General features: G+C 41.0%; 1 protein-coding gene across 1 annotated transcript in view; it reads left to right on the top strand.

Moving 5' to 3' along the window:
* SCHIP1 (schwannomin interacting protein 1) overlaps positions 1-24,349 on the top strand; it is a 610,191-nt gene that overhangs the window by 226,053 nt on the left and 359,789 nt on the right. The window lies entirely within an intron of this gene.

Here is a 24,349-nt window from a genome sequence, read left to right as displayed (position 1 = left end):
ACTCATCCATGGGAGCAGAGGGGTTAAGTGGCAGTGGCAACAAACAGAAACACAGAATATGGGCCCTAGTAGTAGAAGATCACTTACCTGATCCTCCTGGATGTGTTCACCTATGGAGGACTGCAATACTTACAATGAGAAGAAAGCAAGACACTGGTCAATTATAATCCACAGTAGAAAGTGCTTTGGACAGCATAAAATGGTGGCCACTCATGATAGCTTGGCTACCTCCTATCAAACGTGGTGTCATTGCCTTGATGCTGGGAAAAGGGTGAGTGACTTTTAGCAAAACCAGGAAAGGGTCATCATAGCAACTGAGTGCCAGTGTGCAGAACTAGTATGATAGTGGGATGTATGTGTGCGGTGTTGATGGCACCATATTAAGGGCCCACCATAGTCTGGCATCAGCCCAGGACAATTATCCCTGGATTGGGATCTGGCTTTAAACTGGATTTTCTGATTTTCGTCATAGTCTGAAATTCATGAATATGGATCACTTGTTAGTTAATAAACAATCATCCACCATAGTGTTATTGGGTGTTGAGAACCCAGGGAGAATTTCATTTAAGAAAGGTGAAGAAGAAATGCCATAGTCAAAGAATAATTCTACACTCACACACTGTGGGTATTATCTCTAAAATACCATCTGCAGCCTGATTTTCCATTCTCAGCCAGTACCTCGCAAACTTTCATAAGGTTGCCAGAGCTTTTTCCCACCTTTCTTAAGACAGGCTTGCTCTTTAAAGAAAACACGGTTGAACCTACCTGCCATTGTTTTACAAGGCTCCAGTATTTCCCTAAGGTTTTCATTTCAGGAGTTTGAAGCTTTGTCTAAAAAGAATTCATGTTTACAGAAGCTGAAAGCAGAGCAAACACTGAGAAGAAAAGAAAGGGAGATGTACAGCAAGTTCACTCAACCGTTGTGTCAGTAGAATAAAAATAATACTGAGTTTTTGTCCACAGTAAGAGAAGTATTTCTCAGCCTTTTGGGGTTAGATCAACATTACAGCATTTGCAGATCAATTTATTCAAGAACCTTGGGGTTCAATAACTTTTTTTATTTTTCAAACAAGCAAGAAACCCACAACAGTTTCCACCTTAGTTCACAGCGTTGCCTTGGAAAAGTTGTCTTAAGTTGGTTCATCATCCTTTATTTGTTCTTTTCTCCCCCCCCCCCCCCCTTTACTGTCTTATGGCAAAATATTGTCAACAACAGGAATTAGGACTGAAGTTGTAATTAAATGTAAAGTTAATAATAAAAGATTTTTTATTATTTACTTATATTTCTAAAATACTAAACAGGTCCATTAAATACTCCTGACTTTTTCTCTTTTGTAGCTTTCAGGGGCAGCCAGCAGATCCATTGTCATGCAAGTGGAAAATCCCATTCCTGATTTTATTGTTGTTACTCCTGCAGCTGTTCCCTGTTGTATGGGAACTTTGCCAGTGCCAAACCTCTGAAAGGAAAATGTCCAGCATCACAAGATCTCATTTATGTCAGAGTAAATGTAGGAGGAGGTGCAGTAAAATCAGACATGGATTTGCCAACTATATTATGGTGCATTCATCAGTTATTCCAATGGCAAGTGTGCTTGGAACTTGCTCCACAGCAGCTGTTTGATATTTATTTATTTTCTTTATTTATATGCCGCGTTCCCTCCCAGGATTGAACCTATGATATTACCAATTACTCTGTGGAGTTTATCACATGGAGGGAAATGGGAGTTTAAACAGTGATTAACCTCTGAAAATCATGCAATTGACATTAAAATGTGCTAAAATGACATTAACACCAGTGCTATTATTCCGTGAAGAACCAGGAAATAATCAGGCAAGAAACAACAGTAACTCATTCATGGAATTTTCCAATGAATAAATTACTGTTGTTTCTTGCCTGGTTATTTACAGGATAATGGCACTTTAATCACATTTCATCTCAGTTGTGTGAAAACCATTTGTGCAATTGTGGGTTAATCACAGGTTATTCACAGGATAATAGCACTTTCACGTGATGTTGCATGAAAACCATTTGTGTAGTTGTGGGTTAATCATGGGTTAATCACTGTTTATACTTCCAATTTTCTCCTAATTTTCCACTCATGACACAAACAACTGTTTGCATAATATGATGCAGCCTTTCCCCAATTTGGGGCCCTTGATATGTGTGGAACTGTGATGCCCATCATCCTCAGCTGGATGAATAAAAGAGTATTCATTTTTTGGTACTTTTTGTAACATTCCAAGCACATTGTGGGTGTTATGTGCTGTTGTCACTGTATACTTTCAGGTTATTTACAACTTATGGCACCCCTATTACAGTGTTTTCTTGGCAATATTTGTTCAGGATGGGCTTTCCTTTGCTCCCCTCTGAGTCTGAGAGAGTGTGACCCAGCCAAGGTCACCTAGTCGTTTTTCATGGCTGAATGGGGATTTGATCTCACATAGTGGGGTGCTCCCATCACTGCTGTGCAAATGTGGAAAGACTTTCCCATAAATAAAAAGTGGCAGTAGAATTCTTCTTTTTTCAAGGGATAATGATGTGATTATTGTGACATTATGCAACGTTTCTGAAAATCTTCATGCAATTGCGTGATAGTGATGTCCTGTCACTTTTCCCCATATGAAAATTTCCATAGTTCAGCACTCAAAAACCACAACCCCACACTGGCTTTAAGGTGCTATACATGTGTGTTGTGTGCCTTTAAGTGGTTTCTGACTTATGGTGACTCTAAGAGCATGTGACTAGCCCAAGATTGCCCAATGGGTTTCATAGCTGAGCTGGGAATCAAACCCTGGTCTCCAGAGTCACCGTCCAACATTCAAATCATTATGCCACACTGGATCATATACAATAATGCTACAAGTGCCAATTTCCTGATTTGCACATTTTGGTTAAAATAACAATTCTAACAGGTTAAAAATAGATTCCAGTTTCATCATGACTCCCCACTGTGTGTGTTCTTTCTCTGATAACTGTGAAATTTAATGCATTGTAACATTGAGATCAACAGGATTTATGCCCAGGAAACTGGGACAAGCATTACAATCTTAGCTGTGATTTCTCATGAGCAACCTTTATTGACCACATGATCTGGAACCTGATCACAGACCCACTCACACTATATTTATCAGGGCTAGTGTCAAGAGAAAGCATGCTGCTTCTGAGGATACCTGCTGAGGTTTCACACCACAGGATGGGCCCAGGGGGCAAGAGCCTTTCTCATAAGCATACAGTTGGCCATTATGAGAACAGAATGCTGGACTAATAACTTTTGGCCTAATCTAGTGGGGTTCTTCTTACATTCTTCGGGATGCAACTGACACTGTTGTTGTTTTTATTTAATGCCACAATTGCAAGGATTAGCAGCTTGCTTATAGAAAAAACAGAACAGGTTTTGCTATGTATCATGCCTGCTTCAATTCAGCATTTTGTACAGTTCACACAAGGCTTGTAACTGCAAAGCATATACACTAGAATTTCATAGCACTTTAGGAGGAAATGGTACAATTGATGTTTCCTAAACAGAGACCTTCCTTAAATGATCATTTAATTGCAGTCCCTAAAAGGCATCATTTATCTGCTCACAAATATTAACTTTTAAAAGAAACCTGATACAATTTTCTCTTCGGGAGATGAAAGGTTTACCAGTTGGAGAAAATAGCAGCAAATGGGAGCCCGGCGTGCACTTTGCAGCTTTTAAAGTACCTAATTTGAATTTTTGGAGATCTTGGATAGGGAGAAAATAATTTTCTGTAATGTGACTCCATTTTCATAAGAGCTCAGTTTACTGGAGCATATTATTCTGGAGAGATAGGCACAATAAGCTGAACTACACAGAGGTAAGACTGATCAGCCCTGTTTGCATGATAAGGACCATATAAGTGGGTTCTTTAGGTGATGGGATCTGACAGTTTCAGCGGAGGAATAATGCAAAGGAGCTGAGAAGTGTTTGAAATGGTATGTGTTCATTGTACACTTACCATCTGATGCTTAAACAAGGGGAATTACTGTATTCTTAAGACTGTTTTTCACATGTGACAGGACCAATTGGTGCAGCTTTTCTTGGACTCTACCGCATCAGCCTGGAGATGGAGGTGCATGCTTGCATTCCCACTTAAGAAAAAAGACATGTGCATGGGTGTTGTATCCTCCAAGTGTCTTAGTTGGTTTGGCAGACTCAGTTAATTCTCTGTCAATCCGTTTTTTCAGCAGCTTTTAAAATTTCCTAATTTCTCCCTCCTCCTCCTACTTTCCACCTTTGCCCTCTGATTACTTCAGTTGCTCCAAAATGAGTTCAAACTGCAAAAGTGGTTTGCACTCATTTTACTCAACAGGCAGACAGGAGGAGAGGAAGAGGAAGAGGAAGAATGGTGATCTTTCCAATAGACTCTGACAAAAGCTTGTGTGTCTTCATTAATAATCTTTGCCACTTTGACAGCACTCTGATGTTGCCTAGATAGGTCCTTTCCCTCAGGTTGAGAACATGTGACTTGCCCAAGGTTACCCAGTGGGTTTCATGGTCAAGCTGGGACCACCATTCATGGGACTGTCATAACTGATGGGACCACCATAAGTTGACAAGTGACCTGAAGGCACATAAAGGAACCAGATACAATTGGAAGCTAAGCAGGATCAGCTATGGTTAGCACTCGGATGGGAGACTGCCAGTTGCTGTCGGCTATATTTGAGAGGAGGAACTGGCAAACCCACCTCTGAGTGTTCCTTTCCTAAGAAAATCCTATTAAATTCATGGGTCTGCCATACGTTGACATGTGACCTGAAGACTCATAAACATACACACACACATGGCATTGCCATCAAGTTGACTTTGACATATGGTGACCCAATGAGTGAGAGATCTCTAAGTCATACTGTCATTGACAGCCCTGCAAACTGCTCATGGCTTACTTGATTGAGTCCATCCATCTGGATGTGGTCTTCCTCTTTTCCCACTACCTTTTACCTTACAAGCATTATTGTCTTTTCTAGTAAGTCATGTATCCTCATGATATGGCCAAAGTACAACAGTCTCAGTTTAGTCATTTTTGACTTTTTAGTGAGAGGTTAGGGCCCGTTTATTTGTCTTTTTGGCAGTTCACAGTATTTGTAGAACTCTTCTCTAACATCATATTTCAACTGAGTTGATTTTCTTCCTTTCACCTTTCTTCAATGTCCAGTTTTCACAACCATATATAGAAACTGGAAATACAATGGCATGAACTATCCTAACTTTAGTATTCAGTGTTGCATCTTGACACTTAAAAACTTGTCTAGTTCCTTCATTGCTGTCTTTCCAAATCTTAATTTTCTTCTGATTTCTTGACTGCAGTCTCCATTCTGATTAATGAATGATTCAAGTGTCTTCATTGTTTTCAGTGTCTTCATTGTTTGGTTTAAAGTTATGTAGCTCACATGTAGTCATTATTTTTGTTTTCTTAACTTGTTTGGTCAACTGTAAACCTGCTTTTGCACTTTGTTCCTTGACTTTCTTCAATAACCATCCAAGTCTTTGCTATTTTCTGCTAGTGATATGGTGTCATCTGCATTTGGTGTCATCTGCATTGTTGATGTCCCTTCCTCCAGTTTCTTGGAGTCTAATCCTACCTTGGGTGTGATACATTGAATGTATATGTTAAACAGAGTGGGTGATAAAATGCATTCTTACCTGAACCTTGCCAATATGAAACCATTCCATTTCTGAGGGTAGCCTCTTGTCCTGAATTCAGGTTATTCATCAGAACAATCAAATGTTGTGGGACATCCATTTCTTGAAGAGTGATCCAAGTTTTTTCATGATTTACACCAGCTAAGACTTAGTTATAATCTATAAAGGATATGCAGGTTTTCACCCTGAAATTCTTTGGTGTGCTCCATTATCCAACATTTGTTTGCAGTATAATCATAGAATCATAGAATCATAGGACCTTATCACATGAGCCACTTACTGCACTGGAATCGTGGCCCAAACGCTTCAGAAGCGCAGAGATGGGATCGCTGGTCAGGCTTCTCAAACATTATTGAGGCATTTCTCTCTTCTCTCGTAGATGAATTGTTCACGGAGAAGCCATTTTGTAATAACGGAAGATCCCGTTATTACAAAAATTGCTTCTCCGCAACAATTTGTGGATAGGAGAAGAGCGGGACACGCTTCAGTGATGCTTCAGAAGCGTGAACAGCAATGCCACCTCAGCGCTTCTGAAGTATTTGGGCCATGATTCCAGCACAGTAAGTGGCTCATGTCATAAGGTTCATAGAGTTGGAAGAGACCAGAAGGGCCATCTAGTCCAACTCCCTGTCATGCAGGAATACACAATCAAAGCACTCCCAACAGATGGCCATCCAGCCTCTGTTTAAAAACCTCCAAAGAAGGAGACTCCACCACTTTCCAGTAAAGCACACTCCAACAGCTCTTACTGTCTGGAAGTTCCTCCTAATGTTTAGGTGGAATCTCTTTTACTGTAGCTTGCATCCATTCTCCCTAGTGACTCTTCCTTTTCTGACCCCAGCTTGGACATCTGGCAATTTATGTTCCATATATGATAAAGGACTTTGTTGTAGAATTTAGAACATGACTTTGCTTGCATGGAAAATTAATCCATGCTAGTAATCCATGGTTACTAGAATCCTGGTGTCCTCTTTCTTGGGGAGTGTAATATATAATGAGCTTTTCCATCCTGTGGTTTTTTTTTCCATATTTGTTGACAGATTTTTGTTAGAACTAAAGCAGATTCTGTATCTGTGGCTTCAAGCAGATGTATTGCTTTGTCATCTGTTCATGATGATTTATTTCTTCGAAGTGCTCCAAGTGCAGCTTCCACTTCACTTTCTAAAATTGTAGGTTCATCGTCAGATGGTTCTTCCTTGAGTGAACCACCCTTTCTTCTTGTTCATATAGTTCTTCAGTGTATTGTTTCCATTGTCTTTTTATTTCTACCTGTACAAGCCCTCCCTTCAGCCACCATCTTGAGGGGGAGAGAGGCAGGCTACCTCCACCAGGCCTGCCTGGAAGAAGACAAGCCCTCCCTTCATCCTCCATCTTGAGAGAGAGCAAGGCAGGCTAACTCCAAGAACCCAAGCCCTTCCTCCATTTCATCTGTCTTGGTCCAGGCCTCGGAGGTAGAGAAGAACTGCTGGACCTCATCTCCTTTCCCTCCACCACTCCCTTCTCCTTTTGTGTCGAGTCTTTTTAGATTGTAAGCCTGAGGGCAGGGAACCGTCTAATTAAAAACATTGTATGTACAGCGCTGTGTAAATTTACAGCGCTTTCTAAATAAATGATAATAATAATAATAATAATAATAATAATAATAATAATAATACATGTAATGTGTTCCTCTGCTGGGTGTGGAGTATCTCCATTCTTGGTTTAAACTTCCCTTTGATTTCTTGCATCTTGTGGAAGAGGTCTCTTATTCCTCCTTTTTGTTGTCATCTTCTATTTCTCTACATTGACTATTACAATAGTTCTCCTTGTCCCCGAACAGTTGCATTCAGGGTTCTGACTCTATTTCTGTCATCTTTTACATTTGCTTTTCATCTGGTTTAACTGCTTCATGTTCCACCTTTCTCTTAATTCAGTTAAAATGGAATATTTTGAAATAACTATCACTTTTAACAATGAAAAACACTTTTTAAAATGCACTAAAACAAGTTATAGTTATACTGAACACTGAATTAAAATAATTTAAAAGCATTTAAAACAACACAAGTGGTGAGTTCACAACTCACCATTTCTTTTTTTCCACCAAATCCCAATGATATTTTTTCTCTTCTAAATCAGTGTCTTAATATCTGGCATAAGCAATGGATTGGATGGGATTAGCATGTGGAATGTTACAAAGATGGCCTACAAAGTCAGTCACCTGGATTTTAAAATTTTATTTTACCACTGCTCTCCAGGTGGACAAGATTCCCAACAAAAGTCCAGATGCCTAAAGTTCATTGTTTCAGAACTTTCAGAAGCAACAGGGCACATTTGCAATTTGAGTTTGTTGGTAAGAGTGATCAACTGAAAGGCTGTTAATATAGGTCTCCTGCTTTGAAACAGTCTTTCCCCAGGCAGGCAGATAATTTCAAATCTCATTGGAAGTGAAGGCTTTAGTGCAGATGTGCTTTAATGACTGTGACATTGCTTTACCTGCTAGTTACAGGCTCTGCAGAGGGACACAACCTAATATATTAAAATTCTGTATTGGATTTCACCACCTTTTTTGTCTACAAGATGGAATGCATCTCTGCAGCATGCTGAGCAATATTCATGCTCATCTGGTTTTTTTTGCAGGGTGGGGGTATTAACATTTTAATTAAAGATTTTGTTGTTGTACACATAAACAAACATTGTATGCATAAATGCATGTAAACAATACCCATTTTCCCTCTCCCTCTGTCTGACATCCAATTACTTCCCCTGCAGGCTTGATACCTAATAAAAATAAAGTGACAATAAAAATGAAAACAATAAAAACCATATCCACCCACCCCCCCCCCCAAAAAAAAAACACCACATGTCTATGTATAGCATGAAAATTTTACAACATACAAACCATTCCTGGGTACACAACAACAACCCAGCCATAAGAAACTCATACAGAAAGGAGGTCTGAAATCAGTGGACTCAGAAGTAACAGATTGTACCAGAGACATAAGTTCCTTAACACTGCCAGATGAATGTTTCTCAGTCCCACATCACCTTCAGCACTGATAATCTTACACTTCACATTTCTCTATCTAGTTTAGCTGCAACTCTATATTAATGTTCCTCAGTTTAGTCTCTCTAGATATTTTGGAGGTATAGAGGGCCCAGTAGAATGGCTGGTGATCCAGGATGATGACAGTGTTAGCCCAAAAGATGTAGATTGTGGCCCAGGACATCAGCAGCTTGAGGAAAGCTGCTATATATATATCAATACCAAACCTAAAGTAAATATGTGAAAGTGTACAGAAGGTATTTTGCCATAAGAATCAACAAACTGTGAAACTCTTCAATGTTCTCTGTGAAGAACTGACCTTCCCCCCTCCCCAGTTCAGTGAACCAGCATTCTGTATTTTAAACAGAAAGAACTTTATTCCAGTAACTGTAAATGTTAGTAGGAAGATGTTTGCAGACAGAATTGCTATCATTGCCAAACAGCAATCCCATATCTACTTTCCCCATGTAAAAAACTGTGGGCTTCACTATGATTTGCCCATGAATCAAGATATGTCCACGTACCATCCTTCTTGGCTTAATCACCCAGCTCCCCTTAAATAATAATAATAATAATAATAATAATAATAATAATAATAATAAAATTTATTTATATTTCCCGCCTCTCCCCGCGAATCGAGCCGGGATTACAGCAAAAATTTCAACAATACAAAATGCAAATACAATGTTATCTAAAAATACAAAAAATAAAACGGTCAACAATACTGCTACCAATCATTAAAATATCCAATCGTCGTCTGTTCCCATACTATTGAGTTGGAAGTGGGGGTGTTCTTTAGGATCAATTATAGCAGATCAAATGGATAGGTCCCGCCAGAAGAGATCTGTCTTAAGTGCCTTCTTAAAGGTTACCAGTGTAGTAATAAGGCAGATCTCTTCCAGCAAGTTGTTCCATAGTTCAGGGGCTGCGGCTGTGAAAGCTTTATGGGAAGTTGTAACTAATCTGATTTTCATGTATTCCAATAGTTTCTTCCCCGATAGTCTAAGAGAATGGGGAAGATTGTGTAGGGAGAGGTGTTCCCTTAAGTAACTTGGGCCCAAGCCATGTAGGGCTTTAAAGGTAATGACTAACGCTTTGTATTGCACCCGGAAGCTGATCAGCAGCCAATGTAAAGATTTTAATATTGGAGCGATATGGTCTGATCTCAATGTTCCTGTGACCATTTTGGATCAACTGAAGCTTCTAAACTTGGTACAAAAGTAGCCCCATGTAGAGCGCATTACAGAAGTCTAAGCAAGAGGTTACCAGAGCATATACTACTGCTTCAAGGTCCCTCTGGGCCAGGTAGGGGAGCAGTTGGCATATCAACCAAAGTTGGTACCAACCACTCCTGGCCACCGCCTCCACATGAGATGACAACTGTAGAGACAAGTCCAGGAGCACTCCCAAACTGTGAACTTTGTCCTTTAGGGGAAGTGTGACCCTATCCAGGACTGGTTGACAAATCTCCATCCCTGGACCAGGGATACCTATTGCAAGCACCTCCGTTTTCTCTGGATTCAACATGAATTTGTTTTCCCTCATCCAGCCCATTACTGACTCAAGGCAGGCACTTAGAGGAGAGATGCCATCCTTGGTCATTGCAGCAGTTGGAGACATAGAAAAGTAGATTTGGGTGTCATCAGCGTACTGATAACACACACACACACACACCCCGGTGGCTTCATGTAAATATTAAAGCCAGATGTCAACTCTCTTTTATGAGAGCAGCTGTCTCCCAGCATCACCATCTGGAATCTGCCCAAGAGGTAGAACCTGAACCACTGCAATGCAGTGCCCCTGATACCTAACTCCCTCAGGCATTCCAGAAGGATACCATGGTCTATGGTATCAAAAGCCACTGAGATGTCCAAGAACACCAACAAGGTCACACTTCCCCTGTCGATGCCCAGACGGAGATCATCGACCAAGGCGACCATGGCAGTCTCAACTCCATATCCCACCCTGAAGCTGGTTTGAAATGGGTCTATATAATCAGATTCATCCAAGACAGCCTGGAGTTGATCTTGATCACCTTGCCCAAGAATGGTAGTAAGGAGACCGGTCTATAATTATTTCTTATCAGGGAATCTAGGGAGGGTTTTTTCAAGAGTGGTTTAACCACTGCTTGTTTAAGCTTGGATGGAAATTTCCCCTTCCTAAGGGATGTGTTAATTATAGACTGAAGTAAAGTTGTTACTGCATCCCCTCCCTGAGCGGGCAGCCAAGATGGGCAAGGATCGAGGGGGCACATTGTCCTGCTTACACTTCCAAGAAGCTTGTCCACTTCATTGGTATTTACAAGCTCAAATTGATCCAGTCTAACATAGTCCATGGAGTCACTGGATACCTCTCTTATAGTTTCTGTTATAATACCAGCATCAAAATCAGCCCTTATCTGAGAGATTTTATCAGCAAAGAAGTCATTAAATAGGTCACAGCAGGCTTTAGTTGGTTCTAAAAGAAGGTTCAGGTTGGGAGATCGCTGGGTTAACTCTTCAACCACCCTGAACAACTCTGCTGGACGATATTCTGCTGATGCAATACAAGCAGCATTGAACAAGTTTTGGTTTTCCCTGCTACATCTCCTCCCCTGTGAGAAACCACATACCACACACTTCTTCCCTATAAACTACCATCAACAGTTCTAAAATAGTACCTCCTATATTACTGTTGTTGTTGTTGTTTTATTCACTTATATCCCACCTTTGTCCTATAACAGGGATTCAAGGCAGCAAAAAGCAGATTTAAAACAGTACAATTTAAAAACAATACAAGAGCATTAAAATGTATAAATGTAAAATTTTTAAAAAGCAAACAATTTTAAAAGTTAAAACAGCCATGCTTTAAAATGTAAAATATATTATAAATTTTATACAAACCGTAAAATCTAAACAACCTTTAAAGACCAACTCTTGTCAATTGAAAAAGCCAGATGACACAAAAATAACGTTTTTACCTGCTGCTGAAATGAGAACAGGGATGGGGCCATCCTGGCCTCTCTAGGGAGGGAGTTTCAGAGCTTGGGAGCAACCACCAAGAAAGTCCTTTCTCCTGCTTCCACCAAATGAGCCTGAGAGGGTGATGGGACAGAGAGGAGGGCCTCACTGGAAGATCTCAGCACTCTAGTGGGCTCATAAAGGGAGATATAGCCCTTCAAATAAGCTGGACCCAAACCATATACAGCTACATTGATAACTAATTAGACACTTCTAATGGTAGATATGATCAGATTCTGACTCTTTCTTTCTCTCTGTCTAAGGTACTTAGTGCACAAAAGCTATATTAACCATAGATTGGCAACATTACTTTTGGGATACAACTTGTAGACATGGCATCCCCAATCAGCATAGCCAATGCACCTGCATAAAGAAAGGAATCTTCAGGGCATGCACATACTCTGTGTGTTAGAGGTAGTCAAGCATGCAAAAGTATGAATCTCAAAATGATCTTGGATTAAAATGCTGTTAGAGCTGGACTTAATTTTTCAAGGAAATATATCTGCATGTATTCAACCCAAAGATGTGCAAATATTCATGTTGCAGCTCACAGAATTGTTACCCAGAATGACAACTTACTAGTGTCACTAACATCCTTCAGGTAAGTGGTCAATCAGTATTTGGAAATACTGATGGCTAAACTAAAGCTTAAGGAAATCTAGTTCAGGGTTTGTCACTGTCCCTAGTTTTCTCTTCCACAAAGAGCATAAGAAGAGGCTGAAAGATTGATCAGTCTAGTGTGGCAGCTTATGCCTGTTTGCACCTCAGAGCAACAGACCACTGGTTGGAAATAGTCAGCTCCAATGAATCATTTTGATGCTCCAGTCAATGAGATCTTCATGGCATCAGACAAGCAGTAAGCTTATTTGCAGCTTATACCTTTCTATCTCCTGTTGGTCAATGCCTGAACAGACAAATATACTGTTTAAATGCACAGCTCTTGATTTGTTGCATTGATCCCTAATAGACTGCTTTACAGTCTGCATCACTTCTCAGTTGGTGGGCTAGAAATCTTGGCAGATTTTGGCTTTCATGTTATCCACAAAGAACAGCAATTGCTTTACTGCAGATGTGTGGCAATATTATATAGGCCTCTTCTCACATGCCTCCACTGCTGACTAGGGCTTATAAATTGGGAGGGTGGAGTTTCAGCTTGTAGATTCGTCTGGGTCTTGGACAGCCAAGGAGGGGCCCATGAATTTCTGAAAAGTTTAGAACTGCTAAATGGATTAACTGACTATAAACTTTGTGAGATATATGTTTGTGTTAGTTTGAGAATAAAGTAGGCCCTCCATATCCACAGACTTGCCCTCTGTGAATGCCAGCATGGAGGAGGCAGCAGAGAAGGAGGAGGTGGTGCTGGTGGTGGTGGCGGTGGTGGCGGCGGCATAGGGAAGAGGAAGAGGAGGAAGGAGGAGGAAAAGGAGGCAGAGGGAAGAGGAGACAGTGGAGGGAAGAGAAACATGAGGCAGCAGGAAAAGGAGGAAGGGGAAACAGGTGGTGGAGGGAAGAGGAGGAAGAGGAGGAGGCAGAGGGTAAATGGTGGAGGGAAAAGGAGAAGGGAGGAGGATGAGGGAAAAGTAGCAGAGGAGGGAGGAGGAAAGAGGAGGAGGTGGTGGAAGAAAAGGTGGCAGAGGGAAGAAGAAGAGGAGGAGGTGGAGGGAATAGCAGCTCAGGGAAAGGGGAGAAGGAGGGAGAGGAAGCCGGCCTTTGCCACCCGCAGTGGTGAGAGTGGTGAGATGGGCTTGGACGGATGGGGTGTCAAAGTCCCATTGTCCCCAGTGGTGGCACGGCTGAATGGTCGTGCCACCATTGAAGACAACAGTACTTGCAGATCTGTTTGGACCTTAAACCTTCTATTTGAGAGGTGCCCCCCCCCCCCCTTGTAGGGTCTGAAAGCAGTGTTACAAAATTTCTCTCAGAAGCCCTTCTGCTGGCCATTTCTAGCCCTCTGGATTACTGGAAAAATAATGAAAGTGTCAACATTATGTTTTTAATTTCGGGGATTTCTTGATTCATTGTTACAACTGGAAGGTAAATTAGGCCCTGGACAGATGGGTAGCGAAATACTGTCCCTCTTTGGTCAGCATTATTGCCGCAGCAACCAACAGGGTGGCAACACTGTGCAGCAACCAACATGGTGGCAACACTTTGCGCCATCAATGGCTCTTCCACCCACAGGCATGTGGGCGCTTGGGCTCCAGCACATCAAGGACACATGCCCCATGTGAGTGGGGCCGCACAGTCATGGTGATGCCCACACGCCATACGGCTTGGGAGTATGTGATTGGTGCATGCTCCCGAGCTCTACTATCACCGCAAGGACACCGCTTCCTGGCGGTGTATACCAGCCCATTGTTTTTAGTAATTAATTGCCAAACTGAGCCAACCAAGAATCTAGATTTGGACCAGCTTTTCAGAAACCCCAGCCCTAGTCATCACAGCTATACTGGTTGGGCCAGTAAATACCAGCCAGTCACCAATCCTACTATAACAAGCCAGGCCTATTTCTGAAAGTCTGGAAACCTAATTTCATCTTTTTCTCCAACATCTTTTTATGTCCTCTGGTGACAGTAATTATACAATTTAGCCTAATTGCATTTTCTATCGCTGAAAGTCCTTCTTAAATAAGTCAGAAGAGGGATTTTTTTTAATGTCGCTCTGAAGAAAACTTCATTGCCTTGCACATTAAATTGCCATGGCCTATGACCATGTTTTCAATCAACTCATGTAATGGTTTAGTATTAAAATGACAATAAACTTTTTTCAAACTGTGAATTCCCAATTAAGTCAACTCATGATAATGTGAGAGCAACAAACTCTGCACTGAGTACATCAGTACTTTGCTAATTGATTTAGGATGGTATCATCTGCTGAAACAATACCTGAAACTGCTTGAGGTAGACCATGTTCAACTAACTGGTCTTCAGGAATTAAGGTGGAAATTAAAAAATCTTGAGTAGGTGCTTAGGGCAAATTTTAAATGGCCCATGCACCTCATCTAGACTATTAGTGTTTATTTAAAACATTAAAGAGGAATCATTTACATGTTTCATTTAAATAAGAACAAAACTCTTGGTAATGTTTGCTTGCTCTGATGAGTTCTGGCATAAGTACTTCTTCTTTGTCTTCCTGGCAAAGCCAATGATGAGACATTAATCAGACAGGTCAATACTAGCAGAGAATGCTGCTTTTTGCCCCTAAAGTTTGAAACAGCCATCCATCCTGCTAGAGAATGTGCCTCATGCAATACATTTCCATCAAAAGTTAGATATGAGAAATCTTTAATGCCCTCTCAGTGATGTGAATTGCCAATTGGAAAGATGATAAAGTGTCAGAACAGACTGCAACAAAGATTTGTACAGCATTCATAGTTACATGAAAGGCCAGTTTTCTCCAGTGGACTGTATGTAGACCAGAGATTTCTCAATCTATTTAGCTTTTTCAAATCATGAAAATAACTGTTTGATCCTTCCAAGGATAGACAGCTTGGGATCAACCACAAACTCCCTTCACATGCTACATGCATTCATGGTGTAACATCTTCAAAGGAACAGCAAGGTCATACTTTAACCATATATCTAAAAACCTACTGCTTTTATCACCCCATTACTAATGTGTCTTCAGGGAACCTGTGAGAGGGAAGCTTTCAGATGTAGACCTCTCAGGTAAGGATGATAAACCTTTTACCACCATCGGCAGGGAATGGCTCCCCATCCCTGAACCCCATTCCTTTCCATCTCAATAGGAAGCTGTTGTTTTAATATGGTGAGAGAATTTGGAAATGAGACTTCATTCCTTTCCCCTCAAAATGAGAGTTGCCAGTTCAGTTGTATGTGTGTAAAAAATATGTGTGTGTGTGTGAGGGGGGTATCTCTCTGTGTTGGGGAAAGCAATGTGCCAGCAGTGTCCCCATCCATTTCCTTATCCAGTGTCATTTTGGACTTTGTGGAACTTCCCTCACCACTACATTTAGATGCTTGCATGTGGCAACTGTGGTGAGTGCTATGAGGACTTCTTGCCACATGGTTATTTCCTAGTCAATGGGGTGCAAGAGGTGGGATCCTTAAGTGGGAATGATCATGTTCTCCTGGAGTTTGTTATACAATGGAAAGGAGAAGCCAGACATAGTCAGACACACATTCTTGACTTTAGGAAGGCTGATTTCAGTAAACTTAGGGAAATACTAGGGGTGATCCTGTGGTCAGAGATACTAAAAGAGAAGGGAGTTTGGGATGGATGGGAGTTTCTCAAAAGGGAGATACTGAAGGCACAATTTCAGAGTGTTCCAATGAGAAAGAAAAATGGGAGGTGTCTCAAGAAACCAGGATGGATGACTAAAGAACTTTCAATGGAGCTAAGTTTTAAACAGAACATGTATAAGAAATGGGGAAATCACCAAAGAGGAATTCAAACAAATAGCTAGCCTGTGTAGGGGTAAAGTCAGAAAATCTAAAGCGCAGAATGAACTCAGGCTTGATAGAGAGGTTAAGAACAACAAAAAGGGCTTTTTTGGATATGTCTGCAGCAAAAGGAAGAAGAAGAGAATGGTAGGACCACTATGTAGAGAAGATGGCAAAATGCTAACAGGGGACAGAGAAAAGGCAGAAAAACTCAACACCTTCTTTGCCTCAGTCTTCTCAGAAAAGTGCTTAACCTGAGGAAAATGGAGCAGAGGACAGAACAGGGGAAATTCAGCACAGAATAAATACCTGGTTAGGCTAAATGAATTTAAGTCTCCAGGACCAGATGAACTACACCCAAGGGTACTGAAATAGCTGGCAAATGTAATATCAGAGCCATTGGCAATAATCTTTGAGAACTCCTGGAGAACAGGAGAAGTCCCAGCAGACTGGAGGAGGGCAAACGTCCCTATCTTCAAAAAGGGGAAGAAAGAGGATCCCAACAATTATTGTCCAGTTAGTCTGACATCAATACCAGGAAAGATTCTAGAGCAGATCATTAAACAGGGAGTCTGTGAACATCTAGAAAGCAATGCCATAATCACAAAAAGTCAACACGGGTTTCAGAGAAAGAAGTCATGCCAGACTAATCTGATTTCTTTTTTTGATAAAATTACCAGTTTGGTGGATGAGGGGAATGCTGTAGATATAGTATATCTTGATTTCAGTAAGGCATTTGACAAGGTTCTCCATGACATTCTTGCAAATAAGCTTGTAAAATGTGGGATAGACAAAGCAACTGTTAAATGGATTTGTAATTGCTTGACCGGCCAAACACAAAGGGTGCTCAGCAATGGCTCCTCTTCATCCTGGAGAGAAGTGACCAGTGGGGTGCCACAGGGTTCTGTCCTGGACCCAGTGCTATTCAACATCTTTATCAATGACTTAGATGAAAGAATAGAGGGGATGCTTATCAAATTTGCAGATGACACCAAATTAGGAGGAATAGCTAATACCCTAGAGGACAGGATCAAAATTCAAAATGACCTGAATAGATTAGAAAGCTGGGCCAATGCTAACAAAATGAATTTCAACATGAAGAAATGTAAGATACTACACTTAGGGCATTAAATAAAATGCATAGATACAGGATGGGGGACATCTGGCTGAATGAGACTATGTGTGAAAGAGATCTAGAAGTCCTAGTAGATTGGATTTCGCTGGAAGACGACAAGATGGATTTTATTGAAGGTTATGGTTTAAAGTTAGGTTGGCATGCATATATTTGTTACGGAACAAACAAGGATAAAATGCAATTTAAACAACATTATATCAGGAACTCTCTGCTATTTATTTGGAATAAGTATAAAAAATTATTTTATAGAGGATTACCAAAATGGACTTCCCCACAGGAGGCATACCACAAGAAAGTAATACAACAACTAATTGGTTGAGATACGAGAATTTACTAACGAGAATGGGAAGTTTAGAGGTTCTGAAATCTGAAGAGGATATATTAAAATTAGACTCCCATCTTACGTGGTTAAAATACTTGCAAATTAGAGAAGAATGGAAGAGAGATAAAGAGGCATTAGATAAAGAAGATACACAGCCTGATTTTGATAAGATTATTAGAGGTACTAGAATTAAATTAATTAAAAAAGTTTATATATTTCTTTTAAGTATTGAAATGTGGGATGCAACAGTGAAAACCAACATGGTAAGATGGGCACAGAATATTCAAAGAGACATACCTATGACCAGTTGGGAAAACGTATGGAAAAGAAATTTACGTTTTACTACTTGTAATAATTTGAAAGAAAACTATTACAAGTTATTTTATAGGTGGTATTTGTCTCCAACCAGACTAGCTAGAATTGCCAAACACGGAAACTCCAATTGTTGGAAATGCGGTGAAAAAGGAGGTTCCTTTTATCATTTATGGTGGACGTATAAGGATGCTCAAAAATTCTGGAAGCAGATCCATAGACAAATAGTTGGTACTTTAAAGAAGAACATACCTTTGAGCCCAGAATTATTTTTGTTAAATATAACAGATGGTATTCAGGATAACTTGATACAAGATGAGCAGAGCGTTTTATTATACATGATTACTTCCGCGCGGTTGAAATGGGCTCAGTATTGGAAATCCAATAAGACTCCAACAGTAGGAGAATGGGTGCTAAAGTTAAATGAGTTGGCCACTTTAGATATGATTTCTATGTCTAAAAGTAACAGAACCCAGCAACATCATGAAGAGAAATGGCATAAGGTTTCAGTATTATGGGAAAATCATAGTAAGAAAACTGGATAAAATAATATTAACTTCTCTCTTTTTTATACTTATACTTTTTATTATTTATATATATATATTTGTCCTTTCTGCGCTTCTATTGTTTTGAAATACTGTATATCGGTATCTGTATGGGATATATGTGTAGAAAACTTTCCTGGAATACTCAAATAAATAAATAAATAAATCTTAGAAGTCCTAGTAGACCACAAGTTGAACATGAGTCAACAGTGTGATGCAGCAGCTAAAAAGGCCTATGCGATTCTTGACTGTATCAACAGAAGTATAGTGTCTAGATCAAAGGAAGTAATAGGACCACTCTATTCTGCCTTGGTCAGGCCTCACCTCGAATACTGTGTCCAGTTCTGGGCACCACAATTCAAAAAGGATCTTGAGAAACTGAAGAGTGTCCAAAGAAGGGCAATGAAAATAGTGAAAGGTCTAGAAACCATGTCTTATGAGGAGAGATTTAGAGAGGTGGGTATGTTTAGCCAGGAGAAGAGACGGTTAAGAGGTGATATGGTAACCCTGTATAAATCTTTGAAGGGATGTCATATTGAGGATGGAGCGAGCTTGTTTTCTGCTGCTCCAGAGACTAGGACTAGAACAATGGATGCAAGATACAGGAAAAGAGATTCCACCTCACCATTAGGAAAAACTTCCTGAAAGTAAGAGCTGTTCAACAGTGGAACACAATCCCTTGGAGTATTGTGGAGTCTCCTTCCTTGGAGGTCTTTAAACAAAGGCTGGATGGCTATCTGTCGGGGATGCTTTGATTGTGATTGGCAGGGGATTGGACAGGATGACCCTTGTAGTGTCCTCCAACTCTATGATTCTATGGCGCATTATAGACGGGCCTTTAATATGCCCCCGTCACGTGCTAGGGGTTGGCCGAGGAACTAGCGTCCATACCGGCCTCACCCCTAGCACGTGACGGGGGCGTAAAGATGGCGGCACCCTATACACACGGGCGCCGCCATCTTTACATGCTGGACGCGTTGCGTCTGCACGTGTCGCCCCAGAAATGATGCCGCAAATGCGCCACTTGTGCTTTGCGGCGCCTCTTCCGGGGCCTGAGAAGGAGCGCGATTTCCGCGCTCCTTCTCGGCAGCATCCGGGAGCCGCGCCGTTTAAAAGCTGCGGCTCCCAGATGGTGCAAGCGGCGGCAGCGGCAGACCGCCGCAATCCGGCGGTCTGTAACGCACCTATGTTTCCATCCTGTTTATTTGACAGTTCAAATTATAAAGGCTTCTCCAAGACAGTTACTGGATTCAAATGCTTACAGCTTGGTAAAGCACCAGAAATTTAAAAGTGAAAACTCTGACAAGACCCATACTGGGGCCTCTTATCTGGTTGTTTGTTGGCTGTGGTTTATAATCACTAGTGATTTGAGAAACCCATGTTTTTCTTCTCGTTCATTGAGAACTTGAGGAGAATTTTTTAAAAAAATATTCGTTCTACAAGTCCCCTTTCAAAGGGTGATTTCTTCTCTCCCTTTCAGCAGCTAGCGAAATATTTTTCACAGATTTCTCGAATGACAATAAAAGACAAGTTGAATAATTACCCTAATTACTTTGCATTTCAAACTCAATTACCATGTCAAAAGGAAGTTTGGCAGATGTTTAAAGAACATCCCTATGCTTAAAAAAAAACTGACGGCACACACACAAAAGGGAGAAAAAGCCTAGTCTCAACAAATAAACTGTGACTGAAGCCCCAACAAGAAATGCTAGAGGTGAGGGAACCCTCAAGGACCATCCAGTCCAACCCCCTTCTGCTATGAAGTAATACATAGGAATACATGGGATCCTAGAGGACATGTAGTCTGACCCCTGTTCAACATCAGGATGGCACTGGAAGATGGGACAAACCAAGGGTTTTCTTGGCATAAAGAGGAGTTTTGCCATGGGCTGCCCCTGACGCTGAGACAGTGTGACCCTCACAGATGAGAAGGGGAGGGTGGTGTGTCAAATGGCAATGCTCTTCTGCCAAGCAGGAATCCGCAAAAAGGAGCGCAGTGGGGTGCAATGGCAGGAATTCTGCCATGGATAAAACCTAGCATTCAAAGGGATTGCCAGGGGTCATCCAACCTCCCCCCCTTCTACCATGAAGGAATACCTAGGAGTTGGAGTTGAAGCTGAGCGCCTGTGACTTGCCCAAGGTCAGCCAGTGAATTTCTATGGTGAACTGGGAGGCTAGAGTGTAATCCCAGCTCAGCCATCTAACTCCACAGGATGACATTGGGTAAGTCACACTCTCTCTTTCATGGATATTTTGCACTTTCCTTGCCAATTATTATTATTATTATTATTATTATTATTATTGCATGACCTTAGCATCACCATGGGAGAGGTGCAGAGAGAGAGAGTTGGTCATTCCCTGTCTCTGAGGCTGAGAGAGTGTGACCCTCACAAAAGAGAAGAAGGGGCAGGGTGGGGTGCAATGGCAGGAATTCTGCCATGATGGATAAAATCTAGTATTCGAAGGGATTCCAAGAGGTCATCCAACCACCACCCCTCTTCTACCATGAAGGAATACCTAGGAGTTGGAGTTGAAGCTGAGAGCCTGTGACTTGACCAAGGTCAGCCAGTGAATTTCTATGGTGTCCTGATCCCAGCTCAGCCATGTAAATGCTTATGGTTCTGCCCTTTGGTTTTGTTTCATTTCAAGAAAGCCTCTTTAAATAATAAAGTTAAAATTTATTTATTTATTTATTTATTTATTCTATGATTGGTTTAATGGACATAATTCAGATGGACAAACTTACAGCATATGTGAAGCAAAAAGATACTGACATAGTAGAAAGAGAAATGGTTATAAAGAAGGGGTTCATTTGTAAAGTTGAATGTATTCGTGATATAAACTTTTTAGGGGGGGGCTAAATCAAGATTAGCACATTTAATGACGTTAGAATTTCAGAAGAACTTAAAAGGTAGATAATAGATTTATTGATATAAACAGACATTAAGAGAACAATCAGCTTAAGGGCGGGTTATGGGCTGAAGGAAGTTACTGGAAATATATTACCGAAGGGGATTATGTATGATGTGAAGTATGTAATTCTGATACCAAATGTATAATCGAGATTTTATGTTTTTAAAAATGAAAATAAAAACAAAACAAAAAAAAGACTCCAGCTGCTGAGATTCTTTGCAGTCCAAAATCCGCCTTGCAATCTGGTTGTTCCTGTGTTCCTTTCTATCTGATTTACGACTCCAGTTATCTGACCTCTGGACTTGCCTTGTGACTAGGCTCCTGCCTCTGCCCTTTACTGTGACTGACTGTTATCGTGTGATCTTTGGACCAGACTCTGGACTACTCCTTTGTATACTCCCCTGCTGTGCTGTCCTCAATAGAGGTAAAAAGGACACCTAGCTTAGTGATGCTACTGCCTGCACCTTTGGGCTCTCATTGGGGATATTACTACAGGGGTTCTCATGATGAGGGCCTGCAATTTAAAATTTACCACTAAATCCAGTGGCATATTCATTATGCCCGTTTGCATACAGCCCATGGGCTATGTGTTGGCTACAACTAGGGCCCTTTCACATTATACAAATATAGCACTATGATTCTACTCTTAGTCTTGGTATCATTGTATGAAATCCTGGGCTTTTTAGTTCCATTGTATGGAATCCTGGGCTCTCTGGCTGAGAATTCTAAATGTCCCTCCATAAACTGCATACCTCAAGATTCCACAGGATGAAACCATGGCTGTTGATGTGGAATTACACTGCTATAACTATGTAATGTGAAAGGGACCCCTGTTTAAGGAAAAGATTGGCAGGAGGAAGAAGCCTGGCTTGCTCTCTCCTGCCCTACATGTTTCAAATCTGTAATCATAACAAAGATCAATAAAGGTCAATGTCAGCAGTAAAGAACAGTGTCACCTTCTCAGGCTGGGACTAGATGCCCCATCAGAGGCATTACCACTGCTGAAAATAACAGTGCAGCATATCTACCTCTTTCCACCTCTATTGCCCAACAAGTCTAGCAATCCAAAATATTCTGCTGCTGCTTGCAGGAACAAAAGAATTTCAGACATGGTAAGATTATCCTGTGGAATTACTGGAAAGAGTGAGATGTTCACCTCTGCTATAAATCTTTGCAATGCAATTTTAGGGCAAGAGTGTTTGTGGTTTTAGTGATTTTGACACCAAGATTAAAACAGTCCAAATGTACCATTTTAGCTGAATGGGGTTACATTTAGTTGATGTGGACAAGATACTTTTAGTGATACAGCCATGTGCATGTCATCATGAACTTGTCCATCTTGGTTTATTAGAGTCATTTGGAAGGATTGGCTTGGTGGGTAGATGGAGTGATTTATGCATCATGAGGTGATGGCTGCTTTTGAAAAGGTACTGTGCAACAACTCCTGACAAAGCTTCTTTCTGGATCTCAAAGTTTATAACAACTATCTCCATCTACAAATGTCTCTTGGATTGCAACACCGCTGCAGAAGCACTTGAAAGACATGGATTATACAGAGACATTTCAATCTAGGGTCAGGCCTGGTAGTGGGACAATATTGTCTTTTATCTCCCTTACATATGATATTCATTGTGAGAGGTATAGGGGAAATGTTTCTCTCTTGCCCTTTCTTGATCTTTCAGCTACTTTTTATATCATTGGCTATAATATCCTCCTGCAGCAGCTCTATGAGGTTGGTGTTACAATGGTTCTGCTTCTACCTGCATGATTGGTTCCAGAGATTGGTACTGAGTGATTGTTTCTGTGACCTTTGGCAGCTGTGCTCTGGGGCACAATTGTCTCATTTTTAAACATGTATATGAAACTGTTGGGGTGATCAGCAAAGAATTTCTCATTTCTATGCACACACACACACACACACACACACACACACACACACCAGTGTGATTGCCCTTTCCCAGGTTTGTGTTCTCATCAACTATTTGTCAATATTTAATTTGTTGGCTAAGGTTAACATATGTAGTCAGGGCAATTAGAAAATGTAATTCTGCATGTTAATTGAACATTGCCTTTTCTCGTTCTGATTATAACAACCTGGAGAAGATGAAATCAATACCAGTTTCTTCTTGGATCATTTGTATATTGACTTTTGTTGCTCTTTAAACATAATACTTCAGTGATGCTTAAATTAGCCAAAAGGTTGATGATCCAGAGGGTTTCTACAGATAGTAATTTTAGCAATGCAATGAGATGTTTGTTCATCTTAATATAAATCTACAGGAACTCAACCTGCCTTGCAAAAACAGAATGATACCAGTGCAGTGGTATTTGCAACAAGTGACTGATACCAATATACCAATGAAATGACAAAACATGGAAAAGTTTTTAAATTATTATTACAAATCCTAGAAAGCCAGTGTGACTGTGAGCTCCTGGAGGCTGTCATTCCACCATAACTAATGCGTGGTACAGACCACTGCTTTGCAGCAACCTGGGGCCAAAATTAGGGCTGGTAAGCATGGAGCGTCCACATGTTCCGCATTCTCCCAGTGCCATTTTGGCATGCATGCATTTAGACGGTGTGCACACCAATGACGTGCCTCATGCACTGCCTGTAAATGGTGTGGCGCATAGCGCTGCTTCAGGGCGCTAATGGCACCTTTGCAGTGGCAGCTCCTTTTTAGAGCGGATCATTACTGCACCCATGCGGTTGCTGTGGCAATGATCCAGACTGAAGAATTCTGAAAGCATGACCATCTGCTCAGTTGGCCTTTCAGCCCCTGTGTAAATATCTCCAGTGGAGGAGAGCCCACCACTTTCTGGTGGAATCTGTTTGACTAAAAAGCTGATTACAACTTTTCTTTCTACTGTATGGCTCAGATCCAGGTTATTTGAAGGACCATATTCTCTCTTATGAACCTGCCTGTGTTTTGAGATTCTTTAGAGAGGCTCTTCTTTCTGTCCCAGGTACATCGGGTGGGAACAAGAGAGAGCCTTCTCAGCGGCTGCTCCCAGGCTCTGGAACTTGTTTT

The sequence above is a fragment of the Sceloporus occidentalis genome, unplaced genomic scaffold (genome assembly GCF_023333645.1).
Source record: "Sceloporus occidentalis isolate IW3139 unplaced genomic scaffold, rSceOcc1.0.p SCAF_2, whole genome shotgun sequence".
Classification (NCBI taxonomy): Eukaryota; Metazoa; Chordata; class Lepidosauria; order Squamata; family Phrynosomatidae; genus Sceloporus; species Sceloporus occidentalis.
The sequence above is the reverse complement of the archived record's forward strand: the minus strand, read 5'-3'. Positions and strand labels throughout refer to the sequence as shown.